This window comes from Oncorhynchus gorbuscha, linkage group LG02, assembly GCF_021184085.1.
Source record: "Oncorhynchus gorbuscha isolate QuinsamMale2020 ecotype Even-year linkage group LG02, OgorEven_v1.0, whole genome shotgun sequence".
NCBI lineage: Eukaryota > Metazoa > Chordata > Actinopteri > Salmoniformes > Salmonidae > Oncorhynchus > Oncorhynchus gorbuscha.
In genome coordinates this window covers 102,782,362-102,795,042 of record NC_060174.1, presented here as the reverse complement: position 1 = coordinate 102,795,042, position 12,681 = coordinate 102,782,362, and the positions used below count along the sequence as shown (strand labels likewise).

The 12,681-nt window shown below is 49.7% G+C and overlaps 1 pseudogene; it reads left to right on the top strand.

The window, feature by feature from the left end:
- The window catches only part of LOC124014551, a 181,734-nt pseudogene that overhangs the window by 155,938 nt on the left and 13,115 nt on the right, over positions 1–12,681 (top strand).

Here is a 12,681-nt window from a genome sequence, read left to right as displayed (position 1 = left end):
TGTGTGTGTGTGTGTGTGTGTGTGTGTGTCTGTGTGTGTGTCTGTGTGTGTGTCTGTGTCTGTGTCTGTGTCTGTGTGTGTGTGTGTGTCTGTGTGTCTGTGTGTGTGTGTGTCTGTGTCTGTGTCTGTGTGTGTGTGTGTGTGTCTGTGTGTGTGTCTGTGTCTGTGTGTCTGTGTGTCTGTGTGTGTGTGTCTGTGTCTGTGTCTGTGTATGTGTGTGTGTCTGTGTATGTGTGTGTGTCTGTGTCTGTGTCTGTGTCTGTGTCTGTGTGTGTGTCTGTGTCTGTGTCTGTGTGTCTGTGTGTCTGTGTCTGTGTCTGTGTGTCTGTGTGTCTGTGTCTGTGTCTGTGTGTCTGTGTCTGTGTGTCTGTGTCCAAAAGTCACCACAATAATAGTAAACAAACAAAAAAAATGTGACCAACTGAGGATCATTTTGTTTGTCTCCACAAGGTCAAATGCTATTTCTATTGGGTTTAGAATTTGGGTTAGTTTTCGGGTTAGTGTACCATTTAGGGCTAGGTGTCATGTTTGTCATTTATTATCATGTCTTGTCCCTGTGCTCCCCATTCTATTCGTTTCCCTCTGCTGGTCTTATTTGGTTCTTTCCCTCTTTCTATCCCTCTCTCTCCCCCTCCCTCTCTCACTCTCTCGCTCTCTCTTCTCTCTATCGTTCCGTTCCTGCTCCCAGCTGTTCCTATTCCCCTAATCATCATTTAGTCTTCCCACACCTGTTTTAATCCTTTCCCTGATTAGAGTCCCTATTTATTCCTTTGTGTTCCGTTCCTGAAACGTCGGTTCCTTGTTTAGTATTCACCATGCTGTGATTGCGATTTCGCCCTGTCCTGTCGTGTTTTTGCTGTGATTGTGTATCGCCCTGTCCTGTCGTGTTTTTTGCCTTCATCAGATGCTGCGTGTGAGCAGGTGTCTCTGTCAACTACGGCCTGCCTACCTGTATTTTTACCTGCAGTCTGTGGCCGCTTCTCCTGTTATTCCCCTCTACAGACTAGAGGATTTCTGTTATTCCCTGTTTGGACTTGAATAAACTCTGTTTCTGTTAAGTCGCTTTTGGGTCCTCTTTCACCGGCATGACAGCTAGGAACATAGGATTGGGACTGAATTGTGTTTCCCCACACGAGGTTAGATACACATGCAGTGCCATCAGAAATGATTCACACCTCTGGACTTTTCCCCCATTTTGTTGCTAAAAAAAAGTCTGATTTAAAATGTATGTAATTGTCATTTCTGGTCAACGATCTACACGAGGTACCATGTCATGTCAAAGTGGAGAAAAGGAAATTTAAAATTTTATTTTATTTAATTATTTTAAAATATGAAAAATAAAACATTAGACAACTATTCAATGCCCTCCCCACCCTGAAACTCACCTTGTTTCTATAGCAACCGTTTGAACAGTATTGGATTACAGATTGAATTACTTTGTTTGATGTTTGGGAAAGTCTAAAATGATAAGTAAGTTCATATTAAGATGGAGGTTGATTTTTAAAAAAGGGTCTTTGTTCCCTTGCTGTATTTTTAGGATCTAAAAGGATATCGTTTTTGAATCGGAACTGTTTGCCTCTACTGTTTCAGGGATCTTACACAAAGGCAGTGGGGAGAATGTGTTTGTCTCAGAGCAGCAGCCTCCAGTCATCAACAGCATCATGGGTAACGGGCGCAGGCGCAGTATCTCCTGTCCCAGCTGCAGTGGTCTGGCCGAGGGCAACAAGCTGCTGGCCCCCGTGGCGCTGGCCTGTGGGGGGGACGGCAGCCTGTACGTGGGAGACCTCAACTTCATTCGCCGAGTCTATCCCACCCTCAACACCACTGCTGTGTTGGAGCTCAGGTAAGGTATCAACATACAGAGGGTGTCAGTGGAGGAGGGTGTCAGTGGAGGAGGGTGTCAGTGGAGGAGGGTGCCAGTAGAGGAGGGTGTCAGTGGAGGAGGGTGTCAGTGGAGGAGGGTGCCAGTGGAGGAAGGTGCCAGTGGAGGAGGGTATCAATGTACAGAGGGTGTCAGTGAAGGAGGGTGCCAGTGGAGGAGGGTGCCCGTAGAGGAGGGTGTCAGTGGAGGAGGGTGTCAGTGGAGGAGGGTGCCAGTGAAGAGGGTGTCAGTGGAGGAGGGTGCCAGTGAAGAGGGTGTCAGTGGAGGAGGGTGTCAGTGGAGGAGGGTGTCAGTGGAGGAGGGTATCAATGTACAGAGGGTGTCAGTGGAGGAGGGTGTCAGTGAAGGAGGGTGCCAGTGGAGGAGGGTGCCCGTAGAGGAGGGTGTCAGTGGAGGAGGGTGCCAGTGAAGAGGGTGTCAGTGGAGGAAGGTGCCAGTGGAGGAGGGTATCAATGTACAGAGGGTGTCAGTGGAGGAGGGTGCCAGTGGAGCAGGGTATCAATGTACAGAGGGTGTCAGTGTAGGAGGGTGTCAGTGGAGGAAGGTGTCAGTGGAGGAGGGTGCCCGTAGAGGAGGGTGTCAGTGGAGGAGGGTACCAGTAGAGGATGGTGTCAGTAGAGGAGGGTGCCAGTGGAGGAGGGGTTAAGTAGGATGATGGGTGGAAACTAACAAGGTTGGTTTCTTTGTGTTGTTTTCAGGAATAAAGACTTGAGGCACGGGTAAGTAATGCTCCGTCCAGCAGCTTGGTGACATTGCCTGACATACAGCTGTAGAAAGCTGAAAGATAGTTGTCTTCCTGTATGTTGGGGCGCCTTTGGAATGTTCTACCAATCTCTGTTTTAGTCCTTAGAGGGATTATCTGTCACACCTCTTGAAATTGATTTTAGTTGCTGGAGGTTTTTAATATTACCATCTAAAATATATATATATTTTTAAAATGTTATTTTACCTTTATTTAACTAAGTCAGTTAAGAACAAATTCTTATTTTCAATGACGGCCAAGGAACAGTGGGTTAACTGCCTGTCCAGGGGCAGAAATATTCTCTCATATAATTTCTCCGTAGGAACAACCCAACACACAAGTATTACCTAGCGGTGGACCCAATGTCTGGGGCGGTCTTCCTCTCAGACACCAACTCTCGGCAGATATACCGCGTGCGCTCACTGACCAGCGGGCGGCAGTTGTTGGACAATGCCCAGGTGGTGGCTGGGACCGGCGAGCAGTGTGTCCCCTTCGACGAGGCTCGCTGTGGGGACGGGGGCAAGGCCATGGAGGCCGCACTCATGAACCCTAGGGGTGAGTACCAGGACAGGGGGAGGTGACAGTGACTTATTACAGAGTACTGTTGCAGCGCTGCTGTGCTCCACACGTTCACTATAAAATCAGTTCCACTCCTCTAATTTCCTGAAGAATTATTTTGCTATAGCTGACTGTCCCTTACAAACTGTCACTTACAAACTGTCACTTACAAACTGTCACTTACAAACTGTCACTTACAAACTGTCACTTACAAACTGTCATTTACAAACTGTCATTTACAAACTGTCATTTACAAACTGTCACTTACAAACTGTCATTTACAAACTGTCATTTACAAACTGTCATTTACAAACTGTCATTTACAAACTGTCATTTACAAACTGTCATTTACACATTTATTGTGGGATTTTACACAGGTTCAGGTTGGTGACAGCTTAATTGGGGAGGACGGGCCTTGTGGTAATTTTATTTATTTAATTTCAGGTAGGCTAGTTGAGAACAAGTTCTCATTTACAACAGCGACCTGGCCAAGATAAAGCAAAGCAGTTCGACACAAACAGCAACACAGAGTTACACATGGAATAAACAAAACATACAGTCAATAATACAGTAGAAATAAAAGGAAAACAAAGTCTATATACAGTGAGTGAAAATAAGGTCAAATAAGTGAGTTAAGGCAATAAATAGGCCATAGTGGTGAAGTAATTACAATATGGCAATAAACACTGGAATGGTAGATGTGCAGAAGATGGATGTGCAGGTAATGGCTGGAATGGACTAGATGAAATAGTATCAAATTCCATTTTCTCTGTTCCAACCATTATTATGAGCCATCCTTCCTTATTAAGCAGCCTCCACTGATCAATATCTATCTAGTGTAGGCTATCTTCAGGGGGTGGGTGTATGGAAACGACAGGGATTTGTTCAGAGCAGTGACCTGGAAAAGAGACGCTGTCACTTCCTGACACCAAACTGCCGGGCGTGGTGTTGCTCTGTCACTTGGTGTCACAAGCAGGATGAGGAGCTAGCACACTGACATCCGGATGCCAGTTCCATGTTCCAACAGAATACCTGATGAGCACAACTTTGACTTTGTTTTGACTGTTTCTCTCAGCAGCACCAGAACTAGTTTTCACATGTCAGAATGTTGTGATTTGTAACCCCCCCCCCCATGTCAGAATATTGTGATTTCTAACCCCCCCCCCCCCCATGTCAGAATATTGTGATTTCTAACCCCCCCATGTCAGAATGTTGTGATTTGTAACCCCCCCATGTCAGAATGTTGTGATTTCTAACCCCCCCATGTCAGAATGTTGTGATTTCTAACCCCCATGTCAGAATGTTGTGATTTCCCCCCATGTCAGAATGTTGTGATTTCTAACCCCCCCATGTCAGAATATTGTGATTTCTAACCCCCCATGTCAGAATGTTGTGATTTCTAACCCCCATGTCAGAATGTTGTGATTTCTAACCCCCCCATGTCAGAATGTTGTGATTTCTAACCCCCCCCATGTCTCCATGTCAGAATGTTGTGATTTCTAACCCCCCCATGTCAGAATGTTGTGATTTCTAACCCTATGTCCCCCCATGTCAGAATGTTGTGATTTCTAACCCATGTCAGAATGTTGTGATTTCTAACCCCCCCCCCCATGTCAGAATGTTGTGATTTCTAACCCATGTCAGAATGTTGTGATTTCTAAACCCCCCCATGTCAGAATGTTGTGATTTCTAACCCCCCCATGTCCCCCCCATGTCAGAATGTTGTGATTTCTAACCCTGCCCCCCCCCCATGTCAGAATGTTGTGATTTCTAACCCTGCCCCCCCCCATGTCAGTATGTTGTGATTTCTAACCCTGCCCCCCCCATGTCAGAATGTTGTGATTTCTAACCCCCCCCCCCATGTCAGTATGTTGTGATTTCTAACCCTACCCCCCCCCCCCCCCCCATGTCAGAATGTTGTGATTTCTAACCCTGCCCCCCCCCATGTCAGTATGTTGTGATTTCTAACCCTGCCCCCCCCCCATGTCAGAATGTTGTGATGTCTAACCCTGCCACCCCCCCCCCCATGTCAGTATGTTGTGATGTCTAACCTATCCCCCCCATGTCAGAATGTTGTGATTTCTAACCCTGCCCCCCCCCCCATGTCAGAATGTTGTGATTTCTAACCCTGCCCCCCCATATCAGTATGTTGTGATTTCTAACCCTGCCCCCCCCATGTCAGAATGTTGTGATTTCTAACCCTGCCCCCCCATGTCAGTATGTTGTGATTTCTAACCCTACCCCCCATGTCAGAATGTTGTGATTTCTAACCCTGCCCCCCCCCCCCATGTCAGAATGTTGTGATTTCTAACCCTGCCCCCCCCCCCCCATGTCAGAATGTTGTGATTTCTAACCCTGCCCCCCCCCATGTCAGTATGTTGTGATTTCTAACCCTGCCCCCCCCCATGTCAGAATGTTGTGATTTCTAAACCCCCCCATGTCAGAATGTTGTGATTTCTAACCCTGCCCCCCATGTCAGTATGTTGTGATTTCTAACCCTGCCCCCCCATGTCAGAATGTTGTGATTTCTAACCCTGCCCCCCCCCATGTCAGTATGTTGTGATTTCTAACCCTGCCCCCCCCATGTCAGAATGTTGTGATTTCTAACCCTGCCCCCCATGTCAGAATGTTGTGATTTCCCCCCCATGTCAGAATGTTGTGATTTCTAACCCTGCCCCCCCCCCCCATGTCAGTATGTTGTGATTTCTAACCCCCCCCCCATGTCAGAATGTTGTGATTTCTAACCCTGCCCCCCCCATGTCAGTATGTTGTGATTTCTAACCCCCCCCCATGTCAGAATGTTGTGATTTCTAACCCTGCCCCCCCCCATATCAGTATGTTGTGATTTCTAACCCTGCCCCCCCCCCCATGTCAGAATGTTGTGATTTCTAACCCTGCCCCCCCCCATGTCAGTATGTTGTGATTTCTAACCCTACCCCCATGTCAGAATGTTGTGATTTCTAACCCTGCCCCCCCCCCCCCCATGTCAGTATGTTGTGATTTCTAACCCTGCCCCCCCATGTCAGTATGTTGTGATTTCTAACCCTACCCCCCCCCCCATGTCAGAATGTTGTGATTTCTAACCCTGCCCCCCCCATGTCAGTATGTTGTGATTTCTAACCCTGCCCCCCCCCCCATGTCAGAATGTTGTGATGTCTAACCCTGCCACCCCCCATGTCAGTATGTTGTGATGTCTAACCCTATCCCCCCCATGTCAGAATGTTGTGATTTCTAACCCTGCCCCCCCCCCCATGTCAGAATGTTGTGATTTCTAACCCTGCCCCCCATATCAGTATGTTGTGATTTCTAACCCTGCCCCCCCCCCCATGTCAGAATGTTGTGATTTCTAACCCTGCCCCCCCATGTCAGTATGTTGTGATTTCTAACCCTACCCCCCCATGTCAGAATGTTGTGATTTCTAACCCTGCCCCCCCCCCCATGTCAGAATGTTGTGATTTCTAACCCTGCCCCCCCCCCCCATGTCAGAATGTTGTGATTTCTAACCCTGCCCCCCCATATCAGTATGTTGTGATTTCTAACCCTGCCCCCCCCATGTCAGAATGTTGTGATTTCTAACCCTGCCCCCCCCCATGTCAGTATGTTGTGATTTCTAACCCTACCCCCCATGTCAGAATGTTGTGATTTCTAACCCTGCCCCCCCCCCCCCCCCCATGTCAGTATGTTGTGATTTCTAACCCTACCCCCCATGTCAGAATGTTGTGATTTCTAACCCTGCCCCCCCCCATGTCAGAATGTTGTGATTTCTAACCCTGCCCCCCCCCCCCCATGTCAGTATGTTGTGATGTCTAACCCCCCCATGTCAGAATGTTGTGATTTCTAACCCTGCCCCCCCCCCCCATGTCAGTATGTTGTGATGTCTAACCCCCCCCCCATGTCAGAATGTTGTGATTTCTAACCCTGCCCCCCCCCCCATATCAGTATGTTGTGATTTCTAACCCTGCCCCCCCCCCCCCCCATGTCAGAATGTTGTGATTTCTAACCCTGCCCCCCCCCCATGTCAGTATGTTGTGATGTCTAACCCCCCCCATGTCAGAATGTTGTGATTTCTAACCCTGCCCCCCCCCCATGTCAGTATGTTGTGATTTCTAACCCCCCCCATGTCAGAATGTTGTGATTTCTAACCCTGCCCCCCATGTCAGTATGTTGTGATGTCTAACCCCCCCCATGTCAGAATGTTGTGATTTCTAACCCTGCCCCCCCCCATGTCAGTATGTTGTGATTCTAACCCCCCCCATGTCAGAATGTTGTGATTTCTAACCCTGCCCCCCCCATGTCAGTATGTTGTGATGTCTAACCCCCCCCCATGTCAGAATGTTGTGATTTCTAACCCTGCCCCCCCTCCCCATGTCAGTATGTTGTGATGTCTAACCCCCCCCCATGTCAGAATGTTGTGATTTCTAACCCTGCCCCCCCCATGTCAGTATGTTGTGATTTCTAACCCTGCCCCCCCCATGTCAGAATGTTGTGATTTCTAACCCCCCCCCCCATGTCAGTATGTTGTGATGTCTAACCCTGCCCCCCATGTCAGTATGTTGTGATGTCTAACCCTGCCCCCCCCATGTCAGTATGTTGTGATGTCTAACCCCCCCCATGTCAGTATGTTGTGATGTCTAACCCTGCCCCCCCCCATGTCAGTATGTTGTGATGTCTAACCCTGCCCCCCCATGTCAGTATGTTGTGATGTCTAACCCTGATTTCTAACCCCCCCCCATGTCAGTATGTTGTGATTTCTAACCCTGTGATTTCTAACCCTGCCCCCCCCATATCAGTATGTTGTGATTTCTAACCCTGCCCCCCATGTCAGAATGTTGTGATTTCTAACCCTGCCCCCCCATGTCAGTATGTTGTGATTTCTAACCCTACCCCCCCATGTCAGAATGTTGTGATTTCTAACCCTGCCCCCCCCATGTCAGAATGTTGTGATTTCTAACCCTGCCCCCCCCCCCCCCCCATGTCAGAATGTTGTGATTTCTAACCCCCCCCATGTCAGTATGTTGTGATGTCCCCCCCATATCAGTATGTTGTGATTTCTAACCCTGCCCCCCCCCCTGTCCCCCCCATGTCAGAATGTTGTGATTTCTAACCCTGCCCCCCCCATGTCAGAATGTTGTGATTTCTAACCCTGCCCCCCCATGTCAGTATGTTGTGATGTCTAACCCCCCCATGTCAGAATGTTGTGATTTCTAACCCTGCCCCCCCCCCCCATGTCAGTATGTTGTGATGTCTAACCCCCCCATGTCAGAATGTTGTGATTTCTAACCCTGATTTCTAACCCCCCCCCATGTCAGTATGTTGTGATGTCTAACCCCCCCCCATGTCAGAATGTTGTGATTTCTAACCCTGCCCCCCCCCCCATGTCAGTATGTTGTGATGTCTAACCCCCCCATGTCAGAATGTTGTGATTTCTAACCCTGCCCCCCCATGTCAGTATGTTGTGATGTCTAACCCTGCCCCCCCCCATGTCAGTATGTTGTGATTTCTAACCCTGCCCCCCTCCCCATGTCAGTATGATTGTGATGTTGTGATGTCTAACCCCCCCCCCATGTCAGTATGTTGTGATGTCTAACCCCCCATGTCAGTATGTTGTGATGTCCCCCCATGTCAGTATGTTGTGATGTCTAACCCCCCCCCCCCCATGTCAGTATGTTGTGATGTCTAACCCTGCCCCCCCATGTCAGTATGTTGTGATGTCTAACCCTGCCCCCCCCATGTCAGTATGTTGTGATGTCTAACCCTGCCCCCCCCATGTCAGTATGTTGTGATGTCTAACCCCCCCCATGTCAGTATGTTGTGATGTCCCCCCCATGTCAGTATGTTGTGATGTCTAACCCTGCCCCCCCCCCCCCCCATGTCAGTATGTTGTGATGTCTAACCCTGCCCCCCCCCCCCATGTCAGTATGTTGTGATGTCTAACCCCCCCCCATGTCAGTATGTTGTGATGTCTAACCCTGCCCCCCCCCATGTCAGTATGTTGTGATGTCTAACCCCCCCCCCCATGTCAGTATGTTGTGATGTCTAACCCTGCCCCCCCCCCCCCCCCCATGTCAGTATGTTGTGATGTCTAACCCTGCCCCCCCCCATGTCAGTATGTTGTGATGTCTAACCCTGTCTAACCCCCCCCCCATGTCAGTATGTTGTGATGTCTAACCCCCCCCATGTCAGTATGTTGTGATGTCTAAATGTCCCTGCCCCCCCCCATGTCAGTATGTTGTGATGTCTAACCCTGCCTCCCCCCTCTCTCTCTTATGTCTTCCTGTCTGTCAGGGATCGCTGTGGATAAGAACGGTCTCATGTACTTTGTTGACGCCACTATGATCCGTAAGGTGGACCAGAACGGCATCATCTCCACCCTGATCAAGACCAACGACCTCACGGCGGTCCGCCCACTCAGCTGTGACTCCAGCATGGACGTCAGTCAGGTCAGGAGGGAACCACGGGGAACAAAACAAAGCTATGTTTTTATAGATTTTTATATTTTGGACTTATAGGTCCTTTTGTGGGGGCAGAACACATGTGTAGTGCTGCTGAGGCTAGACTTTGCAGTCTAAAGGACATCTCCATCGCTCTGCCTTATGGCCAAATACACTAAGCTGGACAACTACAGAGACTGTATTTTAGAGGGATATACACTACATGACTAAAAGTATGTGGACACCTGCTCATCGAACATCTCATTCCAAAATTATGGACATTAATATGGAGTTGGTCCCCCCCTTTGGTGCTATAACAGCCTCCACTCTTCTGGGAAGGCTTTCCACTAGATGTTGGAACATTGGTGTTATAACAGCCTCCACTCTTCTGGGAAGGCTTTCCACTAGATGTTGGAACATTGGTGCTATAACAGCCTCCACTCTTCTGGGAAGGCTTTCCACTAGATGTTGGAACATTGGTGCTATAACAGCCTCCACTCTTCTGGGAAGACTTTCCACTAGATGTTGGAACATTGGTGTTATAACAGCCTCCACTCTTCTGGGAAGGCTTTCCACAAGATGTTGGAACGTTGCTGCAGGGACTTGCTTCCATTCAGCCACAAGAGCATTAGTGAGGTCGGACACGGATGTTGGGCGATTAGGCCTGGCTCTCGGTTGGCGTTCGTATTAATCCCAAAGGTGTCCGATAGGGTTGAAGTCAGGGCTCTGTGCAGGCCAGTCAAGTTCTTCCACACTGATCTCGACAAACCATTTCTGTATGGACCTTGCTCTGTGCACGGGGGCATTGTCATGCCGAAACAGGAAAGGACCTTCCCCAAACTTGTCTAGAATGTAATTGTATGCTGTAGGGTGAAGATTTCCCTTCGCTGGAACTAAAGGACCCAAACCATGAGAAACAGCCCCAGACCATTATTCCTCCTCTACCACTGTACAGTTGGCACTATGCATTGGGGTAGCGTTCTCATGGCAACCACCAAACCCCATAGTCCAATGACGACGAGCTTTACACCACTCCAGCCGGTTGCTCGGCCATACAAATTTCCACTTCACAATAACAGCACAGCAGGACATTCATTTGACGAACTTGTTGGAAAGGTGGTATCCTATGACGGTGCCACATTGAAAGTCACCGAGCTCTTCATTAAGGCCATTCTACTGGAAATGTTTGTCTATGGAGATTGCATGGCTGTGTGCTTGATTTTATACACCTGTTAGAAACGAGTGTGGATGAAATAGCCGAATCCACTAATTTGAAGGTGTGTTGACATACTTTGTTTATATAGGGTATCTACAACTGGTCCTACATAGTGCTGCTTGTTTGTAGTCATATATTGACCGTATCAATACCCACCTATACAGTAATCCAATCTCTACTGTCTTCTGAGTAGGGTTGCACAATTCTGATATCTTTCCCTAAATTCCCAGGTTTTCCAGATTCTCCCTGTTGGAAAATTTCTGGAATCAGGAGGGAATAACCTGGGAATTTTGGGGAAGTTACCAGAATTGTGCAACCCTACTTCTGAATAGTGTGTGAGAGAGAGAAAGTTGGATAGACTTGAAAGACTAGAGGGAGCCATCTACAGAGCGCTGGGGGAGACTAGAGGGAGAGATCTACAGAGGGCTGGGGGGAGACTAGAGGGAGAGATCTACAGAGGGCTGGGGGAGACTAGAGGGAGAGATCTACAGAGGGCTGGGGGAGACTAGAGGGAGAGATCTACAGAGGGCTGGGGGAGACTAGAGGGAGAGATCTACAGAGGGCTGGGGGGGAGACTAGCTGGGGAGAGATCTACAGAGGGCTGGGGGAGACTAGAGGGAAAGATCTACAGAGGATTGGGGAGACCAGAGGGAGAGATCTACAGAGGGCTGGGGGAGACTAGAGGGAGAGATCTACAGAGGGCTGGGGAGAGATCTACAGAGGGCTGGGGGAGAGTTCCAGTGTTTTTGTGATGACTCATGTGTTCTGTGTCTGTTGATCCAGGTGCGTCTGGAGTGGCCCACTGACCTGGCGGTGAACCCTACAGACAACTCCCTGTATGTTCTGGAGAACAATGTGATCATGCGCATCACTGAGAACCACCAGGTCAGCATCATCGCTGGGAGGCCCATGCACTGCCAGGTCCCGGGCAGACTAGAGGGAGAGATCCCAGAGCAAGCTGGCCATCCACTCAGCTCTGGTGAGCGCCACGGGGATCGCCATCTCCCACACTGGGCGAGACTCTACATCGCAGAGACGGACCAGAAGAAGATCAACAGAGGGCTGGGGATGTCAGCGCCTCCGGAGAGATCTCAGAGGGCTGCCGGCGCCACCTCCGAGGGCTGGCGACTGCAAGAACGACGATCAACTGCCAGTGCTTCTCTGGAGACTAGAGGGAGGATCTACGCCACGGACGGAGGGAGAGCTCAGACGCCCCCTGGGGGAGACTCGCCGTGTCTCCCGACGGCACGCTGTTCATCGCTGACCTCAACAACAGATCTACAGAGGGCTGGGGTGAGGCGCAACAGGAGAGATCCACAGAGGGCTGGGAGGTGGGGTCACAGAGGATTGGGGAACAGGAGGGCAGACGTGTTCAGTAGGGATGGGCTCCACAGACACACAGTCAGTCTGATCACCGGAGAACTTCTGTATAACTTCACCTACGGGCCGGACGGGGAGCTGGCTGCTGTGGCTGATAACTGTAACAACACCCTGAGGGTGAGGAGAGACGGCTCTGGTCTGCTGAGGCTGGTGCTGCTGCCTGAGAACCAGGTGGTCAGCCTGGGGCTGGACCCTGCTGGCGGCCTGCGCTCCGTATCTGCCCTAAACCAGGAAGTGGCGCTGATGAGCTATGCTGCGAACACAGGTCTGCTGGCCTCCAAGGCTGATGAGACTGGATGGACCAACTTCTATGAGTAAGGGAAAGGGCAAAAGGGGGATACCTAGTCAGTTGTCAAACTGAATGAAAGGGGGGATACCTGGTCAGTTGTCCAACTGAATGAAAGGGGGATACCTGGTCAGTTGTCCAACTGAATGCGGGGGGATACCTGGTCAGTTGTACAACTGAATGAAA